The sequence below is a fragment of the Phyllobates terribilis genome, unplaced genomic scaffold, assembly GCF_046119375.1.
Source record: "Phyllobates terribilis strain yellow unplaced genomic scaffold, ASM4611937v1 Scaffold_13__5_contigs__length_258822181, whole genome shotgun sequence".
NCBI lineage: Eukaryota > Metazoa > Chordata > Amphibia > Anura > Dendrobatidae > Phyllobates > Phyllobates terribilis.
In genome coordinates, this window is record NW_027362773.1 from 110,122,825 (window position 1) to 110,139,160 (window position 16,336).

At 48.8% G+C, this 16,336-nt stretch overlaps 1 protein-coding gene across 2 annotated transcripts in view; it reads right to left on the bottom strand.

Annotated features, from left to right (window-relative positions):
• LOC141174548 (uncharacterized) overlaps positions 1–14,561 on the bottom strand; it is a 28,627-nt gene extending 14,066 nt beyond the window's left edge. Inside the window, exon 1 of one of the 2 annotated variants that reach the window (XM_073659485.1) lies at positions 14,455–14,561. The gene's annotated coding sequence lies outside the window, so the exon portion shown is untranslated. Of the gene's footprint in view, positions 1–3,596; positions 3,723–14,454 lie in introns of those variants that run through there. The other variant, XM_073659484.1, reaches the window with a different exon arrangement.
• Between the last annotated feature and the right edge of the window lie 1,775 nt (positions 14,562–16,336).

Here is a 16,336-nt window from a genome sequence, read left to right on the forward strand (position 1 = left end):
GTGATGGCCGTCTGTGCCTGATGAAGAAGAAAAGCGAAGATGAAGGACTTCACCTAGAGACGTCACTGGTGAGTCAGTGTATTACATGTACACTTACACTACACACGTGGTCAAAATTGTTGGTACCCCTCGTTTCATGAAAGAAAAACCCACAATGGTCACAGAAATAACTTGAATCTGATAAATTACAAACTTTTGAAAATGAACAAATGAAAGTCAGACATTGCTTTTCTGCTTCCACAGAATTTAAAAAAAAAATTAACCTCATGAAATAGGCCTGGACAGAAATGATGGTTCTTCTTAACTTAATATTTTGTTGAACAACTTTTTGAGGCAATCACTGCAATCAAAGGATTCCTGTAACTGTCAATGAGACTTCTGCACCTCTCCACAGGTATTTTGGCCGACTCCTCATGAGCAAACTGCTACAGTTGTCTCGTGTTTGAAGGTTGCCTTTTCCATGTTTCAGCTCTTTCCAAATATGCTAAATAGGATTTAGGTCAGGGCTCATAGAAGGCCACTTCAGAATAGTCCAATGTTTTCCTCTTAGCCATTCTTGGGTCATTATCCTGTTGCAAGACCCATGACCTGTGACTGATACCAAGCTTTCTGACACTGGGCAGCACATTTCTCACTAGAATCCCTTGATAGTCTTGAGATTTCATTGTACCCTGCAGAGATTCAAGACACCTTGTGCCAGATGCAGCAGAGCAGCCCCAGAACATAACAGCCTCCCCCATGTTTCACAGTAGGGACAGTGTTCTTTTCTTGATATGCTTCATTTTTCTGTCTGTGAACATAGAGCTGATGTGCCTTGCCAAAAACTTCCATTTTTGTCTCATCTGTCCATAGGACATTCTCCCAGAAGCTTTGTGGCTTGTCAACATGTAGTTTGGCAAATTCCAGTCTGGCTTTTTTATTTTTTTCAACAATGGTGTTCTCCTTGGTCGTCTCCCATGAAGTCCACTTTGGATCAAACAATGACAGATGGTGCGATCTGACACTGATGTTCCTTGAGCTTGAAGTTCACCTTTAATCTCATTAGAAGTTATCCTGGGCTCTTTTGTTACCATTCATATTATCCGTCTCTTTGATTTGTCATCAATTTTCCTCCTGTGGCCACGTCCAGGAAGGTTGGCTACAGTCCCATAGATCTTAAATTTCTGAATAATATGTGACACTGTAGTCAAAGGAACATAAAGCTGCTTGGAGATGGTCTTATAACCTTTACCTTTAACATGCTTGTCTATAATTTTCTTTCTAATCTCCCGAGACAACTCTTTCCTTTGCTTCCTCTGGTGCATGTTGAGTGTGGTACACACCATGTCACCAAACCTCACAGTGAGTATCTGTAGCCCTATATACAGGCCCACTGACTGATTACAAGATTGTAGACACCTGTGATGCTAATTAGTGGGCACAACTTGATTTAACATGTCCCTTTTGTCACATTATTTTCAGGGGTACCATAATTTCTTTCCAGGCCTATTTCATGAGTTTAATTTTTTTTTAAATTCTGTGGAAGCAGAAAAGCAATGTCTGACTTTCATTTCTTCATTTTCATAGATTTTTAAATTTATTATTACTTTTGTCAGATTCAAGTTATTTCTGTGACCATTGTGGGTTTTTCTTTCATTAAACGAGGGGTACCAACAATTCTGATCACGTGTGTGTATAGTATATACAGAGCTCCTGTGTATGTCTCTGGTGATCACTGTATTACGTATACACTATATACAGAGCTCCTGTGTATAATGTCACTGGTGATCACTGTATTACCTGTACACTGACACTATATACAGAGCTCCTGTGTATAATATCACTGGTGATCACTGTATTTATTACCTGTACACGAACACTATATACAGAGCTCCTGTGTATAATATCACTGGTGATCAGTGTATTACCTGTACAATGACACTATATACAGAGCTCCTGTGTATAATGTCACTGGTGATCACTGTGTTACCTGTACACTAACACTATATACAGAGCTCCTGTGTATAATGTCGCTGGTGGCAATAACAGTGTTGTTAGTATTGTGGTTTGTATTCATGATCAGTATTGTAGTATTTGGTCACTTTGGGGTGGTAATATGTGGTCTGGTCATGGTGTGGCCGTATTTGTTCTTTGTATGTGGTATTATTCAGTCACTATGTGGTGGTAATATGTGATCTAGTCATGGTGTGGCGATATTTGTCCCTTTTGTATGTGGTATTATTGGTGTTGATATAGTGAACTGTGTTGTGTATGGCGGTCATTTTGTTCTTGCTGATATTAACTAGGAAAAGATTTTTTTCCATTAGGCCACAGCCCCACCATCAGTATTTGGTTAGTATTTTTTCTCAGGAGTCGCTGCCAAAACAAGTAGTGGGTGATAAATACAGAATTGGTGACTTGTTTCTATTATACCTTTTGTCTGATTTCCTCATCTAGTTTTGGCTCCCACTCCTGAAAAAAAAATACTGACCGGATACTGACCAAATACTGATAGTGGGGCCGTGGCCTTAGAGATTAAATACTTGGACCAGAGCAGCAGAGATGCACTTACAGGGGTTCTCCGGTGAAAACAAGTAATCACCTCTCCACAGGATCAGTGATAATATTGATTGGTGGGGGTCTGACTGCTGGGACACAATTGGCAGAATGTGGAGTTTTTCTCCCCATTAGACTGGAGCTCATGTGAGATGCGACCACTGATCCATTCATTCCTAAAGTGGCTGTGAGCGCTGCTCTTTTTTGGAAGCCCCCAAGAGAATGAATGGAGCTGCGGTCAGACGTCCCACCTGCCGCTGCATTTTAAAATGGGGATAAGTGTCCTGTCAGGGATAAAACTTCCCCATTCTTCTGATAGGTGCGTTTTCCAATGTTCGGACCCAAACGATCAATAAGTTACCACCTATCCTGTAGAGCCCATGGATCGGTGATAACTTGTTTTAACCAAAGAAGCCCTTTAATGCAAACTACCGTAATTGTACATCCCAGTTAGTGTCGCACAGTAGATGTGCAGGAGCCGCCAGTCAATGCTCCACTATAACAGGGATAGCGGATAACAGATATTTGCATATGGCTGTAGGTGGGCCCCTAGAGTCAGTTCTCCCTGTGGGCCCCAGACACCCCAGTCCGACCCTGATGGTATACATATATACACTATGGTATGTGTTTAAAGGGTCCAACTGAGGGCCACAAAAACCTGGAGCCGGCCCTGACTCACAAACACACATACATATATATATATACACACAAATACAGGTACACATACATAGATACCGATACACACATACATAGACATACACACACACATCTTCTATATCAGCTGGGCAGCCCTGGAGGAGCTCTGCCGCAAAGTTCACAGCTCTGCTGTAAAGAGCTGCTTAACCCACTGTGGGGGATGGGGCACAGCAGAGATGACTGTCTGATACCAGCTCCTTGCCGTCCCCTCCTCCCCCATCTCTACTATGTGACAGGATGCTGCTGCTGCTGCTGAGAGCGTAACAATGGAGGGAACAGAAGCCGCAGTGAGTCCTGCTCTTCCTTCCTCCACTAATGTCCCCAGTGCTGTGTGGCCCGGTGCCCGGCTACAGGTGAGTACTCACCATTGGGAGGCGCCATGCAGGAGGCCAGAGGCTGCAGCCAGTGAGCGCTCTCCTCAATCTGGCTGGGAAAGCGTTCATTGGCTGCGTCTCTCTTCCTGCAGAAAACGCCCCCTGGAAGCTCTCAGTGCTCCGTTCTCTCCCCAGCTCTGTATCAGAATGATTGCGTGCTGGAGAGAGAGAGGGGCGCGGTGTAGAACAGCACTGGGGGGCCCCTGCTATGGACAGTACACCTCTGCCTGCAAGGGCCCCCATGTGCCCCGGTGCAACTGCACAGGCGGTATGTCCGCCCATGGGGGGATGAGGGGTGCCATGCATACCAGGATTGGGGGATGAGGGGGCCACGCATACCAGGATTGGGGGATGAGGGAGCCACGCATACCAGGATTGGGGAATGAGGGGACCATGCATACCAGGATTGGGGAATGAGGGGACCATGCATACCAGTATTGGGGGATGAGGGGGCCAGGCATACCAAGATTGGGGGATGAGGGGGCCACGCGTACCAGGATTGGGGGATGAGGGGGCCACGCATACCAGGATTGGGGGGTGAGGGAGCCACGCATACCAGGATTGGCGGATGAGAGAGCCAAGCATACCAGGATTGGGGGATGAGGGCTGCCATACATACCAGGATTGGGGAATGAGGGCTGCCATACATACCAGGATTGGGGGATGAGGAGGCCACTCATACCAGGATTGGGGGATGAGGTGGCCACGCATACCAGGATTGGGGGATGAGGGGGCCATGCATACCAGGATTGGGGGATGAGGGGGCCATGCATACCAGGATTGGGGGATGAGGGGTGCCATACATACCAGGATTGAGGAATGAGGGCTGCCATACATACCAGGATTGGGGGATGAGGTGGCCACGCATACCAGGATTGGGGGATGAGGGGGCCATGCATACCAGGATTGGGGGATGAGGGGGCCATGCATACCAGGATTGGGGGATGAGGGGTGCCATACGTACCAGGATTGGGGGATGAGGGAGCCAAGCATACCAGGATTGGGGGATGAGGGCTGCCATACATACCAGGATTGGGGAATGAGGGCTGCCATACATACCAGGATTGGGGGATGAGGAGGCCACGCATACCAGGATTGGGGGATGAGGTGGCCACGCATACCAGGATTGGGGGATGATGGGGCCACGCATACCAGGATTGGGGGATGAGAGGGCCATGCATACCAGGATTGGGGGATGAGGGGTGCCATGCATACCAGGATTGGGGAATGAGGGCTGCCATACATACCAGGATTGGGGGATGAGGAGGCCACGCATACCAGGATTGGGGATGAGGTGGCCACGCATACCAGGATTGGGGGATGAGGGGGCCATGCATACCAGGATTGGGTGATGAGGGGGCCATGCATACCAGGATTGGGGCATGAGGGGGCCATGCATACCAGGATTGGGGGATGAGGGGGCCATGCATACCAGGATTGGGGGATGAGGGGTGCCATACATACCAGGACTGGGGAATGAGGGCTGCCATACATACCAGGATTGGGGGATGAGGAGGCCACGCATACCCGGATTGGGGGATGAGGTGGCCACGCATACCAGGATTGGGGGATGAGGGGGCCATGCATACCAGGATTGGGGGATGAGGGGGCCATGCATACCAGGATTGGGGGATGAGGGGTGCCATACGTACCAGGATTGGGGGATGAGGGAGCCATGCATACCAGGATTGGGGGATGAGGGGGCCATGCATAACAGGATTGGGGGATGAGGGGTGCCATGCGTACCAGGATTGGGGGAAGAGGGGTACCATGCATACCAGGATTGGTGATGAAGGAGCCAAGCATAGCAGGATGGGGAAATTTACCAGTAGCTGCTGCATTTCCCACCCTAGGCTTATACTCGAGTCAATAAGTTTTCCCATTTTTTTGTGGTAAAATTAGGGGCCTCGGCTTATACTCGGGTCGTCTTATTTAAAATATACAGTGTTTTAAAATCAGTGAGTACGTGGTGTCCATAATGCTGCTGGACTGTGGGGTGCATTACACTATATGGGGGCTGTATTTTACCCTATGGGGTGTGTAATATATTGTATGGAGGACTATGGGGAGTGCATTATATTCTATGGAGGACCATGGGAAGTTCATTATACTATATGGAGGATTATGGGGGGTGCATTATACTATATGGAGGATTATGGGGGGCGCATTATACTATATGGAGGATTATGGGGGCGCATTATACTATATGGAGGATTATGGGGGAGGCATTATACTATATGGAGGATTATCAGTGGTGTATTATACTATATGGAAGGCTATGTGGGGCCATTATAATTGTTTGAGGGCTATGTGGGGGGCCATTATACTGTATGAAAGCAATTATACGGTGTGAAGGTTTGTGTGGGGTCCATCATACTATTTGGAGGGTTAGTGTGGGCCATCATACTGTATGTAGGCCCATTATAGTGCATGGAGGGCAGTGTGGGAGTCACAGTTGGGGGATCATACTGTGTTGGGATCAGGGGCATATCAGGGGGGGGCACGCGGGGCCTTTTCCTCCGGGCGCAGGCAGCCTAATGCGGCGGTCCGAGGTGCCCCCCCCCCCACCGGTGGCTGCCTTCTGCCACCCCCCGGCTTAGAGAAGCTGCAGTGGGCCGGCTCTCAGTGATTGTACTGGCGTCTCTCAGGTCATGTGATCACGCTGCTGACGTCACTCACCGGCGCCCAGCACGAAGATCTTCGGTGGTGGTAAGTGCTCCACACTGGAGCTGAAGACACCGAAAATTACATGGAGGGGCGGGGGAGAGATATTTACTGTGTGTGTATATATATTTACTATGGGGGTATATATACTCTATGTGTGTGTGTGTGTGTGTGTGGGGGGGTATATATTGTGTGCGTGCATTTACTGTTGGGGTATATACACACAGAGTATATATACCCGCACACACAGAATATAGGGTCAGGGCTCTTGACTGACCTAAACCCAATTGAGCATCTCTGGAGAGACCTGAAAATGGCCGTCCACCAACATTCACCATCCAACCTGACGGAACTGGAGAGGATCTCCAAGGAAGAATGGCAGAGGATCCCCAAATCCAGGTGTGAAAAACTTGTTGCATCATTCCCAAGAAGACTCATGGCTGTACTAGCTCAAAAGGGTGCGTCTACTCAATACTGAGCAAAGGGTCTGAATACTTATGACCATGTGATATTTCAGTTTTTCTTTTTTAATAAATTTGCAAAATTTTCTACATTTCTGTGGGGGGGTTTCAGTCAAGATGGGGTGCAGAGTGTACTTTAATGAGAAAAAAATAAACTTTTCAGAATTTACCAAATGGCTGCAATGAAACAAAGAGTGAAAAATTTAAAGGAGTCTGAATACTTTCCGTACCCACTGTATATATTTACCATGGGGGTATATATACTGTGCGTGTGTGTGTGGGGGGGGGGTATTTACTGTGGCAGTGTATATACTGTGTGTGTGTAACATACCTGGCGGCGTCCTTGCATGGTGGTTCATCTCCCACTGTGCAAGAGCGCGCATTTGATCTCCAGTCCAGTCTGCTAGCCTGGCTTCCCTCCATGCTGTCTGCTTGCCTTTGTTTCTGCTGCTTAAGGGCGGTGCCAGATCACTTCCTGCTTCTTGTAGCTGCTGCTGACACACCCCTAATGCGTCATCAGCCTATTGCTGTCTGTCACCTGGTATTTAACCCAGCTCCTCCCTGGAATCCATGCCAGAGCATTGTGTTCTGTCAGTTGGCTTCTTGTCACTGATGTGCCAGGTCCTGTCTATGCTTCCTGCCTTGCGGTATCAGTTCCCGTGTCTGAACTGTGTCCTGTCTGAACTATCTTCTAGCCTGTTGTCTTCTGCCTATCCTGGAGGCTGTATTTCCAGGCCAGTGTGAACACGCTCCTTGCCTGTTCTTTCCGCCTTCTAGGGGCCGCATACCTAGACCCGTTCCTGTATCTTGCCTGTTCCTGTCTGAACACGCTCCTAGCCTTTTCTTTCTACCTTCTAGGGGCCGCATACCTAGACCCGCTCCTGTATCTTGCTGCTGTGTCTGTTCTTGTCTGAATACTCTCCTAGCCTGTTACCTGTTTTTCTCTATGTCCGTACCTTCCCTTTTCCTGCAGAATCTGATCCCGTACCTAACTCCTACTCGTTGTCCCTGTACTCCCGTTTGTGAGTTTAGAGTCCACTCGCTACTTCATTGCAAGTATCCTGTGTGTACCTGGTTCTGCCTTTCCCTTCCAGTCTGTTTCGTGTGAACAGAGCCCTGTCCCCTCTGCTCTGCCTTGCTCCCCGCTCCGGCGGTTCTTGCTCTGCTCTGACCCTTTGCTCGCTGCTCCGGCAGTCTCGCTCTGCTCTGACCCTTTGCTCGCTGCTCCGGCAGTCTCGCTCTGCTCTGACCCTTTGCTCGCTGCTCCGGCAGTCTCGCTCTGCTCTGACCCTTTGCTCGCTGCTCCGGCAGTCTCGCTCTGCTCTGACCCTTTGCTCGCTGCTCCGGCAGTCTCGCTCTGCTCTGACCCTTTGCTCGCTGCTCCGGCAGTCTCGCTCTGCTCTGACCCTTTGCTCGCTGCTCCGGCAGTCTCGCTCTGCTCTGACCCTTTGCTCGCTGCTCCGGCAGTCTCGCTCTGCTCTGACCCTTTGCTCGCTGCTCCGGCAGTCTCGCTCTGCTCTGACCCTTTGCTCGCTGCTTCGGCAGTCTCGCTCTGCTCTGACCCTTTGCTCGCTGCTCCGGCAGTCTCGCTCTGCTCTGACCCTTTGCTCGCTGCTCCGGCAGTCTCGCTCTGCTCTGCCCCTTTGCTCGCTGCTCCGGCAGTCTCGCTCTGCTCTGACCCTTTGCTCGTTGCTCCGGCAGTCTCGCTCTGCTCTGACCCTTTGCTCGCTGCTCCGGCAGTCTCGCTCTGCTCTGACCCTTTGCTCACTGCTCCGGCAGTCTCGCTCTGCTCTGACCCTTTGCTCGCTGCTCCGGCAGTCTCGCTCTGCTCTGACCCTTTGCTCGCTGCTCCGGCAGTCTCGCTCTGCTCTGACCCTTTGCTCGCTGCTCCAGCAGTCTCGCTCTGCTCTGACCCTTTGCTCGCTGCTCCGGCAGTCTCGCTCTGCTCTGACCCTTTGCTCGCTGCTCCGGCAGTCTCGCTCTGCTCTGACCCTTTGCTCGCTGCTTCGGCAGTCTCGCTCTGCTCTGACCCTTTGCTCGCTGCTCCGGCAATCTCTCTCTGCTCTGACCCTTTGCTCGCTGCTCCGGCAGTCTCGCTCTGCTCTGACCCTTTGCTCGCTGCTTCGGCAGTCTCGTCCTGCTCCTCTCTCGCTCACCGCTCCAGGCGGCCTTGTCCTGCTCTTCTCTCGCTCACCGCTCCAGGCGGTCTCGTCTTGTTCTGCTCTTGCTCGCCGCTCTGGGCGGCCTCACTCTGCTGTTTGTCCACCGCATCTGCGGTTCTGTTCCTGAGTCCCACTCTGTACTAGGTCCTATCCACTCGGTGCTCTAACCTGTCGTACCTGCCAGTACCTCCCTGCCTGCATACCAGTCGTGCTTACCAGCATCCGCCAGTCTGCATACCAGCCGTGTCTGCCTATACCCAGCAGTCTGTGTGCCAGCCTAACCTGCCTGTTCCTGTATTCCCCTGTGTGGGTCAACAGCCGTGTCCGGGGTCTGTCCTGGAGTAGCACCTGGTCCCTCTGCTCGGTTCCTCCTTGGTGCACTGGCGTCGTATGCCGTCGTGCGACCCTGGTCGGATCGGGTGGATACTTAGTTACGCCCTTCCAGGTATTCACTCTCCGGCACGGTCCAGTGGAATCACTACATACACACGCCACTCAGCCCGGGCGTGTGCATTACAGTGTGTAGGGGGTATATACTCTGTGGGGGGGGGGGGGGTATTTACGCTGTATGTGTGGGGGCGTATTTACTGTGTGAGGCTGAGGGGAATTTAGTGTATGGGGATTTACTGTGTGTGGGAGATTTAGTGTAACAGGGCTCGGGGAGATTTACTGTGGAGTATATACTGTTTTGGAGGTATATACTCTGTGGGGGGGTAACGGGTCTGGGGGTGGATTTACTGTGTGGGGGAGATTTAGCGTAACGGGGGGATGATTTGAGGACACAGATTCGGGGAGCAAGGAGACACAGTAGGTGCGGACACAGAATGATGAGTGGGGGGATGGGTGCGGACACAGTATGGGGAGGTGGGGGGAATGTGTGAGGAGGCAGTATGGAAAGTGAGAGGGTAAATGTATGAGGAGGGAGAAGGAAACGTGTGAGGAGACTATTGAGGGGAATAGCGAGAAGACAGTATGGGGAGAAAAGTGTCAGTGGGCACAGAATAGAGATTGAGTAGTGTGGAGGTTAGTATGGGGGGGGGACAGTGTAAGCGCACAGCCAGGAGGTAACAGTATGCTAAGGAGGGGGGAGTGTGATGAGGGGGCACAGTATAGAGACTGGGCCTATATGGGGGACACAGTGTGAGAGGACAGTGTGAAGAGGAGGCCCAGTGTGGAAAGGAGGGGCAGTGTGGAGGGCATTTACCATAAGAGGGACAGTGTGGGGGTCATATTTTGTGCAGGGAATATAATGAGGGGCAATTATTTATTCAGGGGCTCAGTGTAGGGCAGATATTATTATTCAGGAGCATTATTAATGACACTGCTATCTTTAAGGGCATCATGTGGGGATGTGCTGCAGAAGACCGGAGAAGATGGAAGTCTGCAGAGACGGTCTGTGGATGAGAAAAGTCATCAAGGAGTCTGGACAAGATGAAGAAAAGAAAGAGAACGACTCCAGAGACAACGTCATCTATAAGGTACCTGGATGTAAATGTTATTTGTGATACTGACTAATTCTCATATTTTTTTTATGTTCGGAGCTTAAAAGGGGTTGTCCAGGTTTGTGCTGAGTCTGCAGTCATCCTGTGACTGCAGACTTCTTTCTGACTTCTCTCAGTGCGCACTGCACACTGTCAGGATTCTCTGGGGCCGGATATTTGCATACATGCGGTCACATGCCGACTAGACATGCGTGGCCTCAATGAAAATGGATTCAGCAAGGCTGGACACGTCTAGTGAGAATGTGGCCAGAAGTATACAAATCTCATGCTTGTGCAAGGCAGAATCCTAAAAGTGTGCAGTGCATGCGCTGTGAGAATTCAGAAGCCAGTAGTCACATAGACTGACTGCAGACTTTCATCTCAAATCTGGACGAGCCCTTTAGTTGTAAAATGAAGCCCTGTGGCCAATCCTAACAGGAGGTAATATACTCGCTGTCAGGATTCAGCTCTGCTTGCCGGTTTCAGCAGTCATCACATGGATACGTCACTCATATGCGATTTTCATACTTGCAAACTGAACTCTTGCCCCGGGTGCCAGAAGACCTAGATACACTTCTGGTTGGGGTCACCATACTTTGCGTCGGGAGTTGAGGTGGGGTACAGTAGGGTCATCATACTGTGCATGTGGAGGCTAATGTGGAGGAATGCACCATGGGGGTATCATACTGTGTTTGGGGGGCACTTTTATTGGCATCATACTTGATGGGGGCAATGGAAGAGGAATCTAGGACTTCAGCAGGAGTAAAATTACTATGTAAAGGCTGGAAAGTTGTGAGATCTGCTCTTCTGTGACACAGACAATTTTTTTTTTTTTTTGGGCGGCGGGGCAATTAGAGCTTCTGCTATGGGGCCCCATGATTTCTATGTACGTCCCTGATAGAAAGATAGATAGATTGTTATACACAGGCCAAATGAAGTATAAAAATACATTTTATTTAAACAAATCATAAAACCAGGCCATAAAATGACATGACATGCAAACATAAAAGTAGGCAAAAACCACAGATGTGACAAAACCCGGACAAGATGTGTATATAAAGGCTATGTATAATGCATACGTATCATGTGATATACACAGAAAAATGTATCCATAAAAATATAAAGGGCGAGCACAGTATATAAAAGGTAACACGGAATATCTGCTTTCTATATCAGGTATAACCTTTAAACAATAAGTCATGGCACAGTAAATAAGGCTATATATATATAAAATACACATAATTAGTTTGTCTATATCCCACAGGACATAAATGAGAAGTCTGGTAAAGGATTAAGCTATACCACTCACTTATATCCTTGGAAAATAAAAGCAGGTATAAAAATCGCATATTCAGAAATAAGCCTTATAAAATAGGTATAAATATACCAGCATCAAGCCACATGAATGCTGTTAAATACTTATGGGTTAGAAAGTCCAAGCGTCCACCACACCCAATAATAGATAGATAATAGAGCCGCTGTGATATGGAGACCATCTCCGACCAGAGGTCCAATAGTTAGGTAGATAGATATCCAAAACTCAAAAACTGGTGAAAAAAAGTAGATGATTTTAATGGCCCATATGGCAACGTTTCGGTCCACTGCGGACCGAAATGTTGTCGTATAGGCTACTAAAATCATCTACCCTTTTCACCAGTTTTTGAGTGCTGTTTCCGTATTTTGGATATATTGTGGACTCGTATGTGCCTGAGGAGCTCGCATTGAAGTCTTTTTGCTGGTGCTGTACATTAATTTTTGTTTTAGATAGATAGATAGATAGATAGATAGATAGATAGATAGATAGATAGATAGATAGATAGATAGATAGAGAAAAGTTTTTTAGCCCACATGGTGTGACAGCGTTTTGGTTATGACCAACCTTTCCCAAGCAGTGAATAGGTACAAGCAGGAACTACAGGTGCATCTCACTAAATTCGAATATCATCAAAAAGTTAATTTATTTCAGTTCTTCAACACAAACAGTGAAACTCATATATTATATAGAGTCATTATAAACAGAGTGATCTATTTCAAGTGTTTATTTCTGTTAATGTTGATAATTATGGCTTATAGCCAATGAAAACACAAACATCATTATCTCATAAAATTAGAATAATTAACAAAAAACACCTGCAAAGGTTTCTGAAGTGTTTAAAAAGGTCCCTTAGTCTGTTTCAATAGTCTTCACAATCATGGGGAAGACTGCTGACTTGACAGATGTATTGTTTGATACTGTCTGATGAGCCGTGTATCTAATCTTATCATGTGTTATACTGTGTCCTGAGCTGTGTATCTAATCCTATCCTGTGTGATACTGTCTGCTGAACTGTGTATCTAATCCCTTCATGTGTGATACTGTCTGCTGAACCGTGTATCTAATTCTCTCCTGTGTGATACTGTCTGCTGAGCCGTGTATCTAATCCTATCCTGTGTGATACTGTCTGCTGAGCTGTGTATCTAATCCTATCCTGTGTGATACTGTCTGCTGAGCCGTGTATCTAATCCTATCCTGTGTGATACTGTCTGCTGAGCCGTGTATCTAATCCTATCCTGTGTGATACTGTCTGCTGAGCCGTGTATCTAATCCTATCCAATATGATACTGTCTGCTGAACTGTGTATCTAATCCCATATTGTTTGATACTGTCTGCTGAGTTTTGTATCTAATCCCATCATGTGTGATACTGTCTGCTGCAGGGGCGGACACAGACTGTAGTGGGCCCCTGTGCAAGAAATTTTGGGGGGCCCCCCCAGCCCTTCATAAGGCAACAAAGTTATGTAAACATAACCCCCATGTGCATCTCTCACCCCCCCCATGTGCAGCTCTCACCCCCCCCATGTGCAGCTCTCATCCCCCCCATGTGCATCTCTCATCCCCCCCATGTGCATCTCTCACCCCCCCATGTGCATCTCTCACCCCCCCATGTGCATCTCTCACCCCCCCCATGTGCATCTCTCATCCCCCCCGTGCATCTCTGATTCCCCCCACTCCTAGTTAATTAATTGTATTTAAAAAAAATAAAACTTGTTATACTTACCCCCATGCAATCCCTGCAGAATCCTGGCGCTCGTCCATGTCGCTGCCACCAGGTTCTCCTGACGTTCGGCCATGTGACGGCGCCACATACATAGCCATCAGCTTTTGTTTTGGCCAAAAGATTTTTAAAGCCGCCACCACGATAAGGTAGACTCTTCTGGGCGGGCCCTACTCTAACCTATTAAAATTTTCTTAAAATATCCAATACTCTTTTTAGATATATTTTTATTTAGTTTTCTTTAAGGGAATGTGTCATATACATTTTTTTTTTAAATGACCAATAATACCACATACAGGTAATACCGCCACACCATGACCAGACCACATATTACCACAACATAGTGACCGAATAATACCACACAGAAGGGAGAAAAACTGCCACACCATGACCAGACCACATATTACCACTACATTACTAATATTACCACCACATTACTAATATTACCATAAGTGTCATTATACACGGGAGCTCTATACATGGTATGTATAACGTAAGTGTCCAGGTAATCTAGTGATCACCAGTGAAATTATACACAGGAGCTCTGTATATAGTGTCAGTGTACAGGTAATACAGTGATCACCAGTGACATTATACACAGGAGCTCTGTATATAGTGTACAGGTAATACAGGGATCACCAGTGACATTATACACAGGAGCTCTGTATATAGTGTCAGTGTACAGGTAATACAGTGATCACCAGTGACATTATACACAGGAGCTCTGTATATAGTGTACAGGTAATACAGTGATCATCAGTGACATTATACACAGGAGCTCTGTATATAGTGTCAGTGTACAGGTAATACAGGGATCACCAGTGACATTATACACAGGAGCTCTGTATATAGTGTCAGTGTACAGGTAATACAGGGATCACCAGTGAAATTATACACAGGAGCTCTGTATATAGTGTCAGTGTACAGGTAATACAGTGATCACCAGTGACATTATACACAGGAGCTCTGTATATAGTGTCAGTGTACAGGTAATACAGTGATCACCAGTGACATTATACACAGTGTACATGTAATAGACTGACTCACCGGTGACGTCTCTAGGTGAAGTCCTTCATCTTCGCTTTTCTCCTTCATCCAGCACAGACCGCCATCACGTCTTCCAGCCAGGACTCGTCTCTGCATAAAATAACACAGTTATCTAGAGCACATTCCCCAACTTCTACATTACGCAGCTGAATACAGACATGCATCCACCATCAATATATGGTTAGTTATTATGCAACCTACCATTCCAAATATAAATTGTAATCCACCACGGTGCCCCCATTAACTGTAAATAGGCACTTAATATATAATTTAATTAGAACCTCTACTCTTTCCGCCAATTTGTTACCAGTCACACTCCTGCATCCGCAACGCCCCCTACTCTATACTTCCTGCTCCCCGCATTCAATATTTACATGCACCCCCTGCCCCAATTCATTATATCATGTCCGTGCTCTCCCCACCCCATCATCATTTATCATTTACTCTCCCCCACCCCACATTCGTTATGTGCAGCTCATTATCCCCCTACTCCCAATTCCCCCATGTGCAGATCTCAAACCCCCCCATGTGCAGCTCTCATCCCCCCCATGTGCACATCTCTCACCCCCTCCCCCACATGTGCCCCTCTCTCATCCACCTCCCCCACATGTGCCCCTCTCTCATCCCCCTCCACCACATGTGCACCTCTCTCATCCCCCTCCACCACATGTGCACCTCTCTCATCCCCACCCACATGTGCATCTCCCATCTCCCCCCCCCACACATGTGCATCTCCCATCTCCCCCCCACACACACACACACACACATGTGCATCTCCCATCTCCCCCCCCACACACACATGTGCATCTCCCATCTCCCCCCCCACACACACACACACACATGTGCATCTCCCATCTCCCCCCCCCCACACACACACATGTGCATCTCCCATCTCCCCCCACACACACATGTGCATCTCCCATCTCCCCCCACACACACATGTGCATCTCCCATCTCCCCCCCCCCACACACACACATGTGCATCTCCCATCTCCCCCCCCCCACACACATGTGCATCTCCCATCTCCCCCCCCACACACACATGTGCATCTCCCATCTCCCCCCCCCACACACACATGTGCATCTCCCATCTCCCCCCCCCCACACACACATGTGCATCTCCCACCCCCCCACACACATGTGCATCTCCCATCTCCCCCCACACACACATGTGCATCTCCCATCTCCCCCCCCACACACATGTGCATCTCCCATCTCCCCCCCACACACATGTGCATCTCCCATCCCCCCCCACACACATGTGCATCTCCCATCTCCCCCCCCACACACATGTGCATCTCCCATCTCCCCCCCCACACACACGTGCATCTCCCATCTCCCCCCCCACACACACACATGTGCATCTCCCATCTCCCCCCCACACACACACACATGTGCATCTGACGCACCCCCTGGGACATATTCCTTTTTGAGGGGAATACCCGGCACCGGATCAGATGGGGGGTTGTAGTCTCCGAGCGGCTGTGACCCGGCCCCGTGCCCAGGGCGTCAAGCTCAGTGTTATGTGGCAGCTTTACAGATGTTACTAAAGTTCTTTTGTGTCGACTACGCCACCCGTTGTGATGCGGTCACTGTGGCCGCCGCTGCAGCAGGGTCCGCTGAGGCTGATGGTGGATGCGCAGCTTGGTGGGGTCAACCCCAACGGGAGGGGTATAGCCTCAGAGGGGACAGGCGCAGAGGATGGGGGTTGTGGTGGTGCGGTGCAGCCGGCAATGAAGACAGACTCGGGTTGTGCAGTTAAGGGTGTTTACTTACTGCAGATGTTGTACTGGTCACTCCAGCTGCTAGTGACCACCCGAGCCGTGCTGCGTCCACCAGGTCCTGGATCCAGCCAACCCCCAAACAAGTCCGGAGCGTGGCC